The sequence below is a fragment of the Amblyomma mixtum genome, chromosome 3 (assembly GCF_055824585.1).
Source record: "Amblyomma mixtum isolate Tamu chromosome 3, ASM5582458v1, whole genome shotgun sequence".
In the NCBI taxonomy this organism is placed as follows: domain Eukaryota; kingdom Metazoa; phylum Arthropoda; class Arachnida; order Ixodida; family Ixodidae; genus Amblyomma; species Amblyomma mixtum.
In genome coordinates, this window is record NC_143014.1 from 281,371,694 (window position 1) to 281,390,470 (window position 18,777).

Consider the following 18,777-nt stretch of genomic DNA (forward strand, 5'->3'; position numbering starts at 1 on the left):
AGACCGGGCAGTGATGATTGTTATGATGTGTCTTTCCTATAAGACGTTCATTAATATGATTCTGGACAAGGGCTATGTCATGCTGAAGTCAAATATTTCATATTTATTTCTATAATTCTAGTCAAAAGACAAGATCGGCAAGGGTGCAGAACAGCTACTGGTTTGCACACAAAGTTTGATGTTCTCTGAAAGGAAAAAAAAAATGGTGCTAACATTCATATCTATTCCTCACTTCCCACCAGAGGAAAATGATTAAGAAGGCTCTTAAATCTAACTCCCAGCAAGATGTGCTACAGAAATATGCGCCATCCCCTTATCTTCATTACATGCATCTTTGAAAATTAAATGAGTCACCCTTTCTCAAGCTAATATAAGATTCAGTTTAGTAGACATGTCAAATGATGTCAGATCTGTGAAGCAGCAAAAGAAGTTCTTACTCTCATGTCCTTCAAAATGCACTGCCTTTAAGTGCCTTGGACGATGTGGCAACCATTCATGGCACATGTAGTGATCATCTTGTGTTACCCACTCCGCTATTATATATATGAAAAAGTGGAAGCACACAGAGGAAGCTGAAACAGAACACGAGCTATGCCAGCGAATCTATAGCACGGAATCTATAGCAATTTTTCAAAAATGGAAATTGACGGAGAGGGGGAGTACACTCTGGGGAAATGATCTTACGTTGATTAGTCTGCAGTTGGGAGCTCTGTTCAAATGAGAAATGCAGTAAACACAAAAGAAATGACAAACAAATAGCACTAATGGCAGCAGGCAGAGAAGACGCAATTGAGAAATGCCTCATGGAAAAGTGGGATTATAATCAGTTAAAACTACTCATCAGTACTAAAATGAAACAAGTAAAAGGAGCAATGCACAGGAGAGGAAAGAGGAAGCTATGAACCGGTGAATAAGGAAATTAAGTAGGCCATCGAACATTGATGGGTGGCTTCAAGGGAACACAGGGAAGCACAGAAGGCGCAGTTATCTCAAGAGGAAATACACCAAAAATGGAAATCTGATCAACAAAAGAAACAGAAAGTGCAGGTCCTCATCTAGGCTGAAGTAAAGCAGTCCACTGACTGCTGGCTGGCTGCAGTCATGATGCAACTAAACAAGGGCCAAGAAAATTCTGGAACCATAAAAGCTAACCATGTAAAATGAATTGGAAATTGGAAAAAAAAGTTTCCAGTTGGAAAAAACCAATTGGAAACCAATGATTGTCTTGATTTGGATCAAAATATTGCTCTCTATGAACACAAAACTGGGAAATAATGAGGTCTTAGTAAAAAGATGTGAGCTGCTTTATCTACTGCATTAATTTAATTATTCGAACTGTCACTGCGGGCATTAATCAATGAAAGAACTTTGCTCAATGGACACACACCACTGGCTCCAGGAGCAGTGCCTCATGAATAGGGTATTTAAGTTGGAGCAAAAGTATGCTTTATGCATATATATAGACTGTGTCTGTGTTCCTTCTATGTGATATCGCAGGCTTGTTTGTCTTCAGTTCCCTAAAGGCTAGGAATTATGATAATTTCAATTCCTATGTAAAAATGTTAGCACTAAACGCACAGCGTCTTAAGCAACTGGGAGAAAATCCACTTAGTTCTATACTATTCAAATGAAGCTGGCCGAGAAATGTCTACTGGATCAGACCAAATGAGGTCTCTCAATTTGGGTGGACCCCTTGGTGCATGCTCAATTGGAGCTGACCATTTGGTGTCGGCCAATTGGAGTGGTCCAAATGGTATTTTCAAATTGGTATTGTCCAATGGTATTCAAAACACATTTGGAAATATCCAATTTGTTCTAAGTGGCAATTTCCAATTGGAACCCAATGGTTTTTTTCGGCTGGGTTAATACAAGGCCATAAAGTACACTGAGCATCCAGACACAAATAAATTGGGATACGGATAAACAAAGGACAGATATGCACAGAAAAGCACGAGCAGTCTCTAAGGGTTAAAGGCTTAAAAGATGCCGAGATAATGAAACATGGAGCATTATGGATGTACAACAAATATAGTACTAAGAGGTATGCATTTGGAAAGGAATAATGGTGCCAGGTCTTCCTTTCGGAAATGTGATTCTGTGCTTCAGGGGAGAAGTAGTCGAGATTAGACACAAATCGGAGAGCTATTGGAAGAGTAGCACTAGGTGCCCACGACGAATCCACTAATGAAGCAGTGCAGGGTATACGGGCTGGACATCATTCGAAGCACGGGAAGCTCAAAGTAAAATATTATATGAAAGGCACCTGAGAAAATTAGACAACAGAAGGTGCAGAGCTATATATGTATTTAAATACTTATAGAGGAGGGTTCACTTACCAAGGCGGAAAAGAAGGAACGTAACCGGTAAGTATGCAGGACAGAACGATGCCGAAAGAAACAGCATTAAACGACAGTTAAAAAGCCACGGAATGTAAAGCTGAAATGCGTACGTAGGTGCGCACGTAGGGCTCTACTTCTTTTTTAAGTATGCATAATAATGTCGTGGCTAGTAGCTGCAATGTAAAAGCGTGACTTGTTGGTAGACCATATATGACCCCCTTAAGAGTGTTCAGTTGATCCTTCTGCACGACTGGTCTCAGTAAAGGTGAAGAGTTCTGTCATGTTTATTGGTCAAGAGTTCTGTCAGGTTAATTTACACAGGGAAGAAATATGAAAGCAGTAGATGCAGTGGTGTTAAAGGCACTTGTTCATGGCAGTTGCAATGGTGTTTACCTTGATTCTGTGTGGTACTTGCTTATCAAGTTAAAAAGGAATGCCATTTGGACAGGTTCGTCGACACCTAACCAGCAGTCTCTGATATGTCAGCCCATTTTGTAGGTATGGAAGGCACATGACTGTGCCAAGTGGTGCAATAATACACAAAATCTAAAATCATTATTTAACTGGCACTCTTTTCTTTGAAACATGGAGTGTGCAAGACCTATAGACTGTTTATAAGTGACAATGTTTTACAAGGGACAAGCTACACATGTACTGTGCTAGCTTCATGCCAGACGCCTGTGACGTGCTTGTATGCCGACTCCTTTCGGTAAAAAATTCCAATGCAAAGTGACCTCTTCTTGTGCATGCAATAAGTCATGCAGCTGGCTTTAAGACTGAATACCTTAGCAGCCTTCAGGATGCAGAGAGTTCCATTGTTGCTACCTTCGAGAAGGATGAAGCCGTGCTGGCCTGTGTAGTGGTGGGATGCTCGGGGCCAACCGAGATGAAGACTGAGGCAAACAACTCGATGCCCTGCTTGGAAGGCTCGTACTCGCGTGCCAGGTTGGGTGTGCCATTAATGGTGATGCTTGGCAGTTCAGCATTCAAGATGGTTACCCATGACTCCACAGGTGGAACCTCCTGTGCTTTTCCATTGCTGCATATGGGGGGTGGGGGGGGGCAGAGGGGGGAGGAATGATGATAAAAAAAAATTAGAACCAATGCCATGAGAAGAGTCCGCACTTCGTACAGAGAGAACACGTCAGAGAAACATTCCAATAATCTCATGGAATGCAGCAAGGCTACCCTGAAGGAAAAGCTTATTCCCAGTGGTCCACACAATGCACAAAATGTGCAGCATTACATGAGAGGAATTAACACAATAAGAGATGTGTGTGGGGCGCATGCAAGTGCACGATTTGTGTCACGGAGTTTACCCTTCCGGCACTGCACCTCACTACAGTATTGACCGCAAAACAGACAAGCAGATATATACAGCATGTGCTCTAGAATAGACCGCTTTCAAAAGTCACTAAGTTGGCTTTGCCACATAGTGCATTAATCAGGAAATAGCATTGCTTGTCTGCAGTCAGAGGAAGACAAAGTGCTGAATGTCTTTGCCAGCACTTGACAACTGTGTGTGCTGCAGTCACAGGAACAGCGTCAACACCATTTATGTTACAAAACACATGACCACGTGTGCATTTTCTGCATGAAAAGTTAGGTACTTCACCCTTACTTGGGCATTTGACACTACTGTGAAGCTGGCTCAATGTATTTTAGAACCCCATTAATATGTGTTGGAATGAGCCACTTCGCTTGCGACGTACGTGAAAGTGACAATTAGTCTTTTTGCCATTTTCTCTCCTCTGTGGTCCAGAATGGAGAATGCTAAATGCAGAAAAGGCAGTGGCTGTACAGCACTGCTGCCATAGTTAGAGAAATATCACGTGTTTATCTTCCTCTTTTCCGATGCTAATATTCAATCCATAGTGAAAACATCAAAGAATGAAATTAACAGCACTCAAGAAGCGCATCAAATTCGAAATGCCTTCATTTCAGTACAGAATAACAATGTTCCTTTAACATGCAATGACTAGGCTCCATTTAGGGCCTCTGATGTGCTGTCCTAGTCTACAATGACCTAGCTGCTGTTGAAGAGAAGTTCTGATTAACTTGACTAACTGCAACACTTTACCTAGACTAAGCACAGCTTGCGAGCTAAAACCAGGTGCAATGCGCCAGTTATCTACTGCCACCTTTGGACTGTTTACAGGCCCATGAGGCCTTCTGCTGGGTGAGCTCTATATGGCATGCCAGCCAATGAGAAACGTGTGAAATATGTTTGCGCCCCATACTGGCTGAACTCAAAAAGAACAGCACAGTGAACATGTATTTATGTAGTTTGATCGAAAGGATCCAATATATTTTCAAACTACATGCACCAACTGCTAACTTTTGGCTTCAGAAAAAACATCCAGCTAGTGTTCCCGAAAACCCACATCCCACGTGCACATACTGGACATCAAGAAGGCACCGATTCTGGATATCCATGGATTTTCCCTGAATGCCTGCAGACTTCCCCTGCGTGCCTATTTGACATACAATTTGGATATCGACAAAATACTTACATGACAGTAGTGGCCACAAGAAAAGTATGAGGACCAGGTGGGGGGAAGTCGCGCAAATTGACATAGGCCACCCGGAACACGAGATCATCGAGGGTGTCCTGCTCCCCAGCTGCCACTGTGACTTTGCTGCTCTGAATCAGAGGTCACTTCCTGGAAGAACACTATGAAAAGAGCGCCATGGATGCAGCACCAAGCCATGCATGTGGCTAGGCTCCGCATGACCAGCTGAATTTAGGAATTGCAGAGTTGGCTTTACATCATGCGATTAGAAAACAGTGGCGCTGCTTATCACCAATTTTGCACAAAAGATTTGAAAACGCTCACCAACCTGTATTGACTTCTGGTCCCACTAAACATACTAAATGGGTCAATGTGCAGAACCTTATTTTAGTTCCGGCCTAGAGGAAAATATTTCTCAAGATACAACTTTAGGAAGCATGCCAGATTAGCAAGCTTTAGATGTGGCTTTATTTTGTCAGAATGGTAACAACATCATTGCCATCATCATCAGCCTGACTATGCCCACTGCAAGACAAAGGCATCTCCCATACCTCTCCAATTAGTCCTGTCCTGTGCCAGCAAGCTGTGTCCATCTTTTCCACGTGAACTTCTTAATTTTATCTGCCGACCTAATTTTCTGCCACCCCCTGCTGCACTTCCCTTCTCTTGGAATCCACTCCAATACCCTTAAGGACCATCACTTATCGTGCCTTTGCATTACATGCTCTGCCCAAGCCCTTTTCTTTCTCTTGATTTCGACTAGGATGTCATTAACAACATACTCCCTACCATAAGTAAGCTTATTTACACCTCTTGATCTGTCAAGAATTCAATACGATAAAAAATTAATGAGTCAGCTCTTAAGCCAGAGATGTAAAGTGAATGCTGAGTTTTAAGGTTGCAGAGGACCAAAATGAAACATGCAACGCTGCCTCAATGCATATACAAATGGTGTGTTAGCAAAAGGCCAGCAGTAGTATGACTGCTTCTAGTTTACTGACATAGAACAAAGCAGCAAAAAATTCTACCAAACTAATCTGTAGTATATTGTTATACCTCACATTATTTCAGGTAACTTTTTCTTTGTTTATATCCTTACACTTCAGCTCATGCAGGGAAATCTACAGCCAATTGTAGAAAAGTTTTATTTCCTTCCGTGGGTGCACATAACATGTTCAGTACAGTAGATGCTGTTCGAAGCCGCTAAGGCCGTCAGTGTAAAACAGGCAGCATACCTTGCCAGCAGGCTCCTACAGCAAATGTGGTGTTGATGTTCTTGGTCTGGTGAAGAGGCCAGTAGTCTACAATTTCCGGGTTGTTAGCCGTCACCTTAAACGGCCGTCCGTCGACACAGAGTGAAGCCTGCATCACACAGAACCGAAATGATACTGCCATTCAGAAAGGAAGTGTAGGAAAATCCAAATGCCTGAACTAGCTCAGGAATTAAAAGGCATGAGCCATGTCCCACTGAAATACCCAAAGAATGCTTGTCCACAAAACCCAACTGACCACAGACGTCTGTGGAATGTCCACATAACATCCAAAACTACAGTAGATCAAGCTGTACCATGTGCATTCTGAACTCATTAAGGGCTAATTGGGCACTGTTTAGTTCAAACTCAAGACATTTGATACTAAATGCAATGTTTCTAGTAATGATCAGCGCTCCTTCACTCAGTACTAGCTGGGTACCAACCAATCTACATGCACCAGCTTTATTTAAACCGTTCTTTAGAGTGAGTGCATTTGGAATTAGTGCTGTTCACTATTGCAATAATTGTTCTAAGAATACTGCAATAAACCAGTCTGAACTAATTAACTGCCAGCTTATCATCTTCCCTTGGACTGATCTGTTTGAGTGCCCTACCCAGTAGGAGATACTGTATCAACATGGAACATCTAGTCCCAATTATAGGCACATTTCTATATTCCATGACCAGGTACTTGATGTGCTTATCAGCACACTTGACCCCCACAATGCAACACACAGCTAAAGGGATGGTACATGGATTGTGTAGTGCAGATTGCAGCCAAGGATGCTAACCTCAGGGAAGTTGACAAAGAATGCATAATGGTGCCACCTGTCGCAGCACACCTCGGGTGTCTTCCAGAGCCGCTCAGCTGGTGTGAACTTGTTGGTCTGCTCCTGGGTGGGCTCTTGGTGCAGCAGCAGGATAAGCCTGCAGTTGTGGATGAAGAGCACTGGGTGATGCCGGCTCATACCTGCATGAATATTAGTCACACACATGCAAGCTCAATGAGGAGTGCTCATTTTCTTCTTTCATATTGTTCTCAACGTAATCCAATGAGGCCGAGTGATCATGAAATGCATGAGGCCCAAGGAAAACAGAAGCAGCAGATACAATGCCTCTTTTGTAATAGTAGCTGAATGCTATTTCTATTCCCTGAAACACTTTCATGTGTGTGCTTAAGTATGTAAAGAACTTGGGCAAAGTGGAGGAATATGGGGCTTAGCATACCAAGCTGAATGCCCTTTTGCCTGACCAACTATGCACTGTAAACACCCTACTGAATCAGACTACAGGTCTGATGAATGTGAATGAAGTGTAAGAAAAGAATACCAATTAGCAAAACACCTAATTTCAACTTGTTGATGATGTCACTACAATAAGTTAATGCCACAATGACAATTTTGCTAGACAGGTAGAGTCGCAAGCCAATTGGTCACTGTTATTTAAGGGAAGATAGCACAGCGGAAAGGACATAATAAGGAGAGGTGAATGCTTAAATGCATGAGCTGTTTTTGCTTGCATGAGCTGTCTTCATATCGAAGAAGAGTTGTACCAAGGTAGCACCTTAATAGTTACATAGAACCATCTTTGGAAATATCACATTCGTTTTGGCCGGTCATTTCACCCAAAAGTATATGTCCACTTTGCACCCTTCTGCTCACATCTCGTACAATCATGCTGATGTCCTGTCCGTGAATGATGCTGCTAGGTAGAAAAGTTTTCGTAACAAGAGATATAGTTGAAGCTGATTTTTTTTTTCCAAAAATGTGCATAGTCAAGAGCATGCACTAAGCATTTAGTGAGAAGCAGGGAAGCAACTTGGACTAAGCGGATATGACAGCTCACTTACGGTGGCCATCAGAGCTGCACAGGACATGCTCCTTGAGGTGGCTGGCGTTGTGGGCTGTGGGTGCGCGGGGACATATCCAGAAGCCCACAGTGAAAACATTGGTTAGGTTGTGCGATACAGTACAGTCGGGAATGACCACAGCATTTCTGGCACCATCAATTCATAGACCTGGTCACTCTCACGACCTTCGTCCGCCAGCAGAACTTGCGTCCACTCGGCTTCTATGTATGTGGCAAAGAAGGAGAATGCTAAGTGTGATTCCTCTGGGCACAGTCTGAAGAAAGCTTGTGAAGCAAAAACTGAGGGACATTATTAACTAATTTGTACACATCTTGGTGCACTAGGTAGCCTGAAGATGTTAGGATGAAATCTAACCATTCAGTGAAAAAATCCCAAAGAGCCAACAAATTTGGTCAAAACATCAGAAGGAACTATAAAGTTCCATTGCACCATTATGAAAGCAACCAAGCCATGATATTTTGTGCAGGAACCGTGACACTGAGGTTAATGTTCACTGGAAAATGATGAAAAGTGTGCAACTTGCGACAGGCATGCTACCGCAGAGCTTCCTTCGAGAATCGACGAAGTAAGTATTCCAGTCACAACCCTTGCCCATGTGGCGGGTGGCCGGAGTCAGACGAGCCGACAGCTGTTCGGGTGCACAGGCCCCTCACACAGCTCCAGCAGGGCATCCGGGAACAGGGCCCGGCGACCGGAGCCTGGTGTGTACTCCTCATGCTCCTCCATGCTGCAAGCACAAAACATGCCACTGTGTTGCAGCTAGTGCAGAAGCCACTACGACCATTATAGCTTTAACATCGTCACTCTTCCTAGTCTACAGGCACTGATAAACAAGAGCACAAAGAAGGGGAAATTAACACTGTGAAGATGCTTTTTCACAAAAGCTTTGAGCCAACCCAAGTCAATTAGTTGCATGTGATAGCAGCATCTGGTACTTCAGAAGACAAACAGAAAAAAGGAATAAAGAGTTTCCACATGTCAATTGTTGTGGCTGATGAGATATTGACACATCTGCACCAAAACATCTGGCTAATTTTTTTTAAGGATGTACACCTACTTCAGCAGGTCAGCAGCAAATTTTGCCACAGTGACATTCCAAAATGTGTGTCTGTATGCATGCATACATTTAAGTGTGTGTATGGTTTCCCTTTGTAGCCATAAACCTGTACTCAGGTGGATGGTAATCAGTAATTTCTGGCTTAAACCATACACGTTAGCAGCATTCGTACGGTCTTCTCTCAAATATATCTCCACATGAGACCGGCACTGGTTGCTGTGGTGTGCAGTGCACCCCATCTACATTATTCCGCAGAAACTGCAGCACGTGGCACAGATGTTTAAGTTCATCTTAAGAAAGCTAAAGAAGGATACATGCTCTCTTAATATCTATAGCTGAGTTTACCTTTCCATCCAACTTTGAGCACATGTTGTAAGTTAATGTTAAGAAAGCTGAAGAAGGATACACACACTCTTAATATCTATAGCTGAATTTACCTTTCCATCCAACCTTGTAGACCCTGTTGACCGTGATGGTGACATTGACCAGATGGCTCTCTTTGATGCTACAGTCGAAGGCCGTCACTTTGAAAATGTGGTTACTGCTTGCCTCCCAATCCAGGGGCTCCAGATAGTGCCTGGAGCACAGAAAAAGCAAGACATGCTTCTTCAAGCATTTGCATGGTGAAGGTGACGAAAATTTGAGAACAAGTCTTGATAACTGGGCAAGAAAAATTAAAGGAATGAAAGAATGCAACACAGCTTGACATTGCTTGCAAGGCACGCTGGGTACTCCCGACTTGCGGGTCGTTCAGCAATAGGTGGTGTCCAATCTGAACGAGTCGCAAGACATGCTGGGCACTCGGACTTGGGGGTCGTTCGGGAAGATGCGCGTGCACGGCGCTTTGCTTGCAATGCGGAATTGTCAAGCTAAGATTCGGCTCTTAATATGTTTATAAGCATTAATGGAGTCATAAAAAAAGGTCACTATGCTCTACGTGCATTATTATGCCCACACTCAATGTTCCATACTTGAATTAAGGGCGCAAAAAGCGTTGTAAGTGCGAACGCTACAGCATGCGTTGTCTGTTTGTGCTGAGTTTAGGATGCTTCCTTCACTCGCTTAAAAGTTTGCCTCTTGCTACTGTTACTGTGTGGCTGTTACATTGTTCTCTAATGTAGTTTAGGATACATATTTCCCAGAGGTTCTGCATTTCCAAGAGGTGAATATATGAACTACCAAGAACCGCAGTCTATTACACACTAGTGCACTGTGGCTGCGACGGCAAAGAGCTTGAACTACTTGAACCATACAAATCCTCGGAGGACTTTTAGTACTCGTTCTATACATGCCGCAGTGGCCTAGTGGTTAGGGCGCTCGGCTACTGAGTCGGAGGACCCGATCCTGGACGCACGGATGTGTTTCGATGGAGGCGAAGCGTGAAAAACGCCCTTGTGCTGTGTGATGTCAGCGCATGTTAAAGGACCCTTGGTAGCCTCAGTTAATCCAGAGCCCTCTACTATGGTGTCCCTCATTGCCCACATGTCGCTCCCAATCTCAAAAGTCTGCGTACTTACCAATGTTTTACAACCTTAGCAAGGGGCACAGTCTTTTCATGTCCTTGTAAGCTTAACTGCTTTTGTTGAATATTTGCTCTGCTTTATGGAAGAATTACTGCAGAAGCTAGCATGCTTAACAATTCTCTCAAGTTAGTTAATTTTAGTTCAGCTGTAATGCAAAAATGCAATTGCAATAGAAATTTGTTGAATTTTCAGTACTACTGTGTAGTCTTTCTGCATGTACAGAAAATGCCCAAACAAGAATGCACTTAGACTTCGTTACTGAAAACGTCTGTTAATGTGTGTCAATATCCTGGATGGGCAAGTGACATAGCAGCTATTCCAGCAGTGAGAGGCATCCACTTACTCCAGCTTTGATGGATGCATAAGAACTTTGCTCACAAACAAAATTAACCATGCTTAGTTATGCGCTGTACCTGCACTGCATTGCATTTCACATCTTGCATTGTTGTGTGGCACATTACGTGCCATTTACACATAACTTGCAGCTCTGAATGTTAAGGATTTCTGTATTCAATTTCCCAATGCTGGATTACGTAGATGAAAAAAATGTACAAAAAAATGCTTTGTTTTGTGTCATCTCTTGAACGTTCAGTAGCTTCAGAATGTAAAATCGATGTTGCTTCCCATCAATGCAGAAGAGAGCCTGTAGCCATTTTGCAGTCCTGTACTCTGTGCTTAGCGAGACTAGTCGAAGAAGAACCACCAGCCTGTGTACAGGCAGATGTCCCTAATGGTTGGCACCTCAGCTGCTGATGCCCAGCTATGTATAGAAATGGGGAAAGTATAACTTGTATGCATTGTATGCACAGTGCTCACAGCAGTAGCAGCTAGGCAAAAGATGAGCTTGCCTCGTGTTTTTAGGATCGGGTGAGCGTGGTCGGGCCAGAGAAGGGACGAGGAAGGCGGGAGACGGGGTTACGAAGCGAAATTAAGGAAGGAAGCAGAACTTTATACAGGAATATTTACATTATTTACATAAGAGAGCAACTGAGAGGGACTCTCAGTGTGAGGGAACTTCTTCAGGAGTCAACGGGAGTGCACTGAAGTCCTCAAAACAACACTCATTAAAAAACCTTCGTATTCCTCAGATCCCTGACTGGGGAATAAACTTCTAAGGATGACGTCCAATCGCATGGGCAGACGTGGACTCCGGAGGTACCACCCACGGCTGGGCGGTGCTGGCTGTCCCGCTCTCTTGCAGCTTGGTTGATGGGAGAGGGTAGAGGCTCAGTAATTAAACACTGCTGTCTTTCACTCCGCACACCACCACTCTGTCCGTTGACCCGAGGGTCGACTCGGCCACGGGACGCTGCCATCGTCGCCGCATCTTCGGCCTTCGTCGGTCTTTGACCTTCGCCGCTCCCACGGTCCTGGAAGTTCGCTGCCTTAATCCACTTAGGCAGGAGGGGAGGCATCACAGGCGCTACAGCACCCCTCTTTGGCCTTCGCCGCTGCCACCATGGTCCCGCTGCTTCTGCTGCTGCTGCCGTCTTTGCCAGCCCCCCCCGCATCTTCGGCCTTCGCCAGTCAGGGTCCGCTGCCGTAATCCACTTAGGCAGGAGGGGACCGCGAGCTGCCTTAATCCACCCAGGGAAGAGGGGGGGCATCCCAAACCCAACAATGGTTTGACAGTGTGTATATCTTTTACAATTTTTTAGACATGCATACGAGGAAGAAAAAATACATCTTTCGGTTTGGGGCACCACAAAGCTAAGAAACATGAGGGAAACAAATCTAGCCAGTTTCAGTTAGTCCCAGATTGGAAGTGGTGGAAGGTACAGCTCTTTAACCAAGAGTGACATTGCTTCAACCTAAGATCGGGCAGTTCTGACTTTACACGGGTACTCACAGTGATGATTATTATGATGTGTCTTTCCTATAAGACATTCATTAAGGTGAACTGGACAAGGGTTGTCATCCCAGTAAAAAAAACCATTGGAGCCAATTGGACATTCCAGTTGGAACTGAATGGACATTCCCATTGCTTCCAATTGGATTTCCCAATTGGAACCAATTGGTTCCAGTTGTTTTTAGCCCCCGACCAATTGGATCCAACTCGACAAGCCAATTGGGCCCATTAGGCCAGGCAGTTATTTGACCCAGAAAAAAAATCACGAAATACGGTACGTTCATTGAGAAAGGTAGCTAAACGTTTGAATAATATGCTCTAGGATCTTGGATGAATATTTCTACAACTTAACACATTGTAACGTGCAAAAGGAAAAGTGATTTATGAGGACTGCGGGGAGACACTCTGCCTAGTGCCAATCAACATTTTTCTATGGAATTGAAATTAACATGCTTTTATGGAAATCAAAGCCAACAGACACACATGCATCACACACAAGCAACACTGCACATTCAGGCACTAGTAGCATACATTACCTCAATATGAACATTCAGAGAACACACTTCTGCTCCAACTTATATACCCAATTTATTAGGCTCTCATGCTGGGGCCGGTGGCGCTTGCCCACTGAGTGCAGATATTTAATTTAATTTCAGCCTCAGTGGTGGTGTAGGTGATTAATATAATTTATTAGGCTAAGCTGCTGATAGCTCTTGTTGTAAGTACCACATTAGTTCTACCTTTTTCGTCAAACATGCAAACATTCATTGGATAAATTGGGTGCAGTTCGGCGGACCAATTGGATGCAATGGCTAAGACCATTTGGGCTCACGAATTGGAAACCCAAATGGTCCAATTGGATAGTCCATTTGGACCATCAAATTGGAACACCATTCCAATTGGAGCCAATTGGAAACTGAACTCGTCCAATGGAAACCAATTGGAACCCATTGGAAATCCAATTGGTTCCAATGGTTTTTTTTACTGGGGTGCTGAAGTCAAGTGCCAAATATTTCATATTTATTTCGATAATTCTAGCCAAAAGAAGTTTGGCAAGGGTGCAGAACAACTACTGGTTTGCACACAGTTTGATGGTCCCTGAAAGAACAAAAGAACGGTGCTAACATGCATAGCTATTCCTCACTTCCCACCAGAGAAAAATGATTAAGAAGGCTGTTAAATCTAACTGCCAGCAAGATGTGTTACAGAAATATGCGCCATCCCCTTATTTTCATTAGCATGCATCTTTGAAAATTAAATGAGTCACGCTTTCTCAAGCTAATATAATATTCAGTTTAGTAGACATGTCAAATGATATCACATCTGTGAAGCAGCAAATTAAGTTCTTATTCTCATGTTCTTCAAAATGGACGACATGGCGATCATCCGTGGCACATGTAGTGAGCGTCTTGTGTTACCCACTTTGCTATTATATATATGAAAAAGTAGAAGCACACAGAAGAAGCTGAAACAGAACACGAGCTACGCCAGCGAATCTATAGCACGGAATCTATAGCAAGCTCGCAAAAATGGAAATTGATGGAGAGGGGGAGTACACTCTGGGGAAATGATCTTACGTTGATTAGTCTGCAGTTGGGAGCTCTGTTCAAATGAGAAATGCAGTAAAGACAAAAGAAATGACAAACAAATAGTGCTAACGGCAACAGGCATAGAAGAAGCAATTGAGAAATGCCTCATGATAAAGTGGGATTATAATCATTTGAATCTACTCATCAGTACTGAAATGAAACAAGTAAAAAGGTAACGCACAGGAGAGGAGAGAGGAAGCAATGAACCAGTGAATAAGGAAATTAAGGAGGCCATCGAACATTGATGGGTGGCTTCAAGGGAACACAGCGAAGCAAAGAAGGCACAGTTATCTCAAGAGGAAATACACCAAACATGGGAATCTGATCAACAAATGAAGCAGCAAGTGCAGGTCGTCGTCCAGGCTAAAGTAAAGAAGTCCACTGACCGCTGGCTGGCTGGAGTCCGTGATGCAACTAAACAAGGGCCAAGAAAATTCCGAAACCATATCAACTAACTGTGTAAAATGAATCAAGGAAAGCAGGAACAGATTCAGCATGGTGAGGGAATTTGCTTAGATCAAGACAACACTGCAATCTACATTACATCAGTTATAGTTGAGTCATTTAGGAGTGACAATACTGAAATCTCCCCAAATGAGAGAGAAACACAGGACAGCATAATAGAAAGCAGGTTATAAATGACCAGTACTAACAGGAAAAAGGTGGAAGCAAATTTTCTTAAATTCATATCCGAAGGGAGAAATGAAATCGCAATCAAGCTGAATGAGTTTGGTCCAAGAAGCAAGGAAACTTTGTTAAAAGTATTGGAGGCAGTCATAACAAATAAGCAAACTCCACATAGCTCGCGATAGGAAAAATGTATGATATTTGAAAAGGAGAAGGAGAAAGGATGCGCCTAAAATACTTCACACCGATTACGGCATCATCTGCAGTATACAAGACGGCAATGCCGGCAGTGAAAATAAATATGCACTCATAGGTAGAAAGTCAAAAGATACTCGGAGAACCCCCGAACGGGTTCAGAAGGAAAAGCCGCTTGTATGACAACCTGTTCCTGCTTACAGAATGCATAGATATAGCTAAGACCGAAAACAGACATACGTAGTCAGCCTTTTTTGACATAAGCAGTGCATATGACAATGTGAACAGGGTACTCCACTGGAACATGTTAAAAGATGAAGGTATGTCCCAGTAAAAAAAAAAACCATTGGAACCAATTGGATTTCCAATGGGTTCCAATTGGTTCAAATTGGAATGGTGTTCCAGTTGGTGAGCCCAATTGGTCTTACCCATTGCATCCAATTGGTCTGCCGAACTGCACCCAATTTATCCAATGAATATTTGCATGTTTGACGAAAAAGGCAGAACTAATATGGTACTTGCAATTAGAGCTATCAGCAGCTTAGCCTAATAAATTGTACTCATCACCTACACCACCACTGGAGCTGTAATTAAATTAAATATCTGTGCTCAGTGGGCAAGCGCCACCGGCCCCAGCATGAGAGCCTCATGAACTGGGTATATATGTTGGAGCAGAAGTGTGTTCTCTGGATGTACATATTGAGCTAATGTATATGCTACTAGTGCCTATATGTGCAGTGTCGCTTGTGTGTGATGCATGTGTGTCTGTTGGCTTTGATTTCCATAAAAACATTTTAATCTCAATTCCGTAGAAAAATGTTGATTGGCACTAGGCAGAGTGTCTCCCCGCAGTCCTCATAAATCACTTTTCCTTTTGCACGTTACAATGTGTTAAGTTGTAGAAATATTCATCCAAGATCCTAGAGCATATTATTCAAACGTTTAGCTACCTTTCTCAATGAACGTAACATATTTTGTGAATATTTTCTGGGACAAACAACTGCCTGGCCTAATGGGTCCAATTGGCTAGTCCAGTTGGGTCCAATTGGTCAGGGGCTAAAAACACAACTGGAACCAATTGGAAGCAATGGGAATGTCCATTTAGTTCCAACTGGAATGTCCAATTGGTTCCAATGGTTTTTTTTCTGGGGTGTAAAGAGGCAATTGATTTCCTGCAGGAAATATAGCGTGATAATAAAGTTGAAATTACAGCGAAAGGAGTAAAAGAACAACTGTCGAGGTACGTATCTAATTAAGGCAAGGTTCTGCTCTATCATCGCTACTCGATCATTATGCTTTATGTGATAAATATGGAAAGAAATCTACAACCCGGTCAAAAAATCCTTCAAAGTTCCTTCAGGGAGCCAACAGGATTCTTGACTGTCACCTCTACATGCACCTGAAGGTCCTGAAGGAATCTGCATGGATGCTCTGTTTGCAATGGCGCGACTCTGACGGGGCTGAAGGCATCTCCATTAGCAGCTGTGGTTGTACCGGCGCGACTCTGAAGTTGCTGAAGGGATCTCCGTCAGCACCTCTGTTTGTACCGGCACGACTTTGACGGTGCTGAAGGCATCTCCGTCAGCAGCTCTGTTAGCACCGGCGCGTCTCTGAAGGTGCTGAAGGGATCTCCGTCAGCACGTCTGTTTGTACCGGCACGACTCTGACGGTGCTGAAGGCATCTCCATTAGCAGCTCTGTTTACCGGCGTGACTCTGACGGTCCTGCAGAAACCTGCATGCAGCTGCTCTGTCTGCGGGAGACGTTAGCTTCGACCGTCACCGGTATAGCTGCGAATCGCTTCGGGAAAGTTATAATACTGGCAAGAAGCTTAATTGTACGTTTTAATCGGTTTGTGTAGCACACATCTTGTAGTACCAGCACAACCGCTCACCGGTGGAGATTTATTTGGCCAGAAAGCAGCTTACGAAATTAGCGGGGACATATCTGAAACACACGTACGTATGCTCAAACACATACAATATTCGTGCAAATTGCATGATTCTTGCAAGCATGCATTAAGTACCCTAGTAGCACGCTTTGTTGCCTCAGTGTGGCCACAACGTTACCTTCTAACATTGCCTTAACGTGGCTAGCGTCCTCTTTTTGCCACGTTAACGCAACATACATAAGACAACGTTGAGACAATATTGCTCCAATGTTACACCAACTTTCAGTCAATGTTAAAGCAACTTCTGGAGACAATATTAATGCAACATTGCTACAACATTTTCTTAATGTTGATACAACTTTTTATTCGCACACATGCAACATTCCCACGACAATGTTACTACAATATTGCTTCAATGCTGTCATAATGTTTCAGAAACATTTAGACAGCATTCTAAATTACTGAAATATTTCAGCGACCAATAATGGCTGCTGCTCCATAAAGTGATCTCTTGAAAGACTAAACTGTGTACAATGGCATCATTATACCAGAATGGTTACAGCAGCTTAAGGTTACAAGAATGAGCAATTGAGCATTACTCCTTGCTACACAGTAATGCGGTGCTTGCTATAGAATACAAATACAAGACTGCACTGCACAACACATTGTATTTCCATACTTTCCAGACCGCTTGCTCTAAATAAATGTTACATTCATTAGCTCTCTACCAGTGCTCCTATCGTTTAGATGCAACAAGATTCCATGACATGGTTATTCCGACAATTAGACTGATTTATTTAAATAGACAGAAATATAATTTCGAAAAAGGAAGCAGACTTATAATACACTCAACAATACAGCTTGAAAAATGCAACACGAGGGCTTACATTTTCACGGATATGATTTATTTATTTACTTCGTAAAGAATTTTGCAACAAATCTAAAAAAAACAGTACACATGTGAGCTACTCGGGAACAAGAACCAGAGCTAATGTTTTAAACAGTTACTAGGCACATTACCATAGCATGAAAACGTGCACACACCTCTCAACTGGCATGTTATAAATACAAAACACTTGAGTAAACTATTTACACAACAATAGCACACCTTGAAAACATGCACCACCTGGACTTTGTATTTCCCAAATATAACACATTCATTTTGTGCACAAAATTGCAACAAATAAACAAAATAGCAGTTCAACCTAGTTGGCCATTCAGAAACAAGGAGCAGAGGTATTATGAACAGCAGAGTTAGTTGTTGGGCTTAATGTTTAACATCACTGATTTAAGTGCATAGTTTTCCAACCCTACGGAACACACACACACAGATACATGAGCCGCCGCGGTGGTTCAGTGGTTATGGTGCTCGCTGCTGGCCTGTTAAGACACGGGTTCTATCCTGGCCGCGGTGGTTGCATTTCGATGGAGGCAAAATGCTAGAGGCCCATAAATGCAATCTGCATGCAAGAGATCTAAAGAATGAAGACAGGTTCCAAACTTGTCAAGCACTGCAGTGATTGTACAGAGATTTTCAAGTGCGAAGATCCTTAGCAGAAGCAGACCACAAACCACATGTGAAGCGACAGAGACGCATCATATTAAAAAAGCTGGTTCACAATTTGCGAGCAATACTTCAATTGTATCATATAATGCAGATATGATGTTTCTTTCATAGTTTTTATGATAAAGGCTGGTCTGAGGGCATTTAAGCAGTGTCTGTGCCGTTAAATAACCAGTTGTCAGTGAGCGCTGTGTTTTATCCTTCTTCCCAACTTCAGTAAAACGGCAAGTTGGTACATACTTGAAGAAAACAGCGCAGCAACAAGCACAAGAGAGAAGATGGGACAGGTGCTGACCAGCAACTGAAGGTTTATTGAAAAGGAACGCATAAAATATACTCACTTTACAACCAAGAGCGCACATGAGCTGCGCAAACAACACCGATAAGCTATCAACTTCAGTCATGGTGGCCAAGATTCAACAGTTCACAGTCATGAACGACTGTCCGTCCTTGTTCATGATTGTGAACTATTGTATCCTGACCACCATGACTGAAGTTGACAGGTTAT

At 43.0% G+C, this 18,777-nt stretch overlaps 2 pseudogenes across 1 annotated transcript in view; both read right to left on the bottom strand.

Moving 5' to 3' along the window:
- Nucleotides 1-3,369, bottom strand: part of LOC149355032 (uncharacterized) — a 37,840-nt pseudogene extending 34,471 nt beyond the window's left edge. Inside the window, exon 1 of the transcript XR_016291425.1 lies at nt 3,124-3,369. The product of XR_016291425.1 is annotated as an uncharacterized LOC149355032 (transcript). The remainder of the gene's footprint in view (nt 1-3,123) is intronic.
- LOC149355031 (calsyntenin-1-like) overlaps nt 1-18,777 on the bottom strand; it is a 149,471-nt pseudogene that overhangs the window by 48,060 nt on the left and 82,634 nt on the right.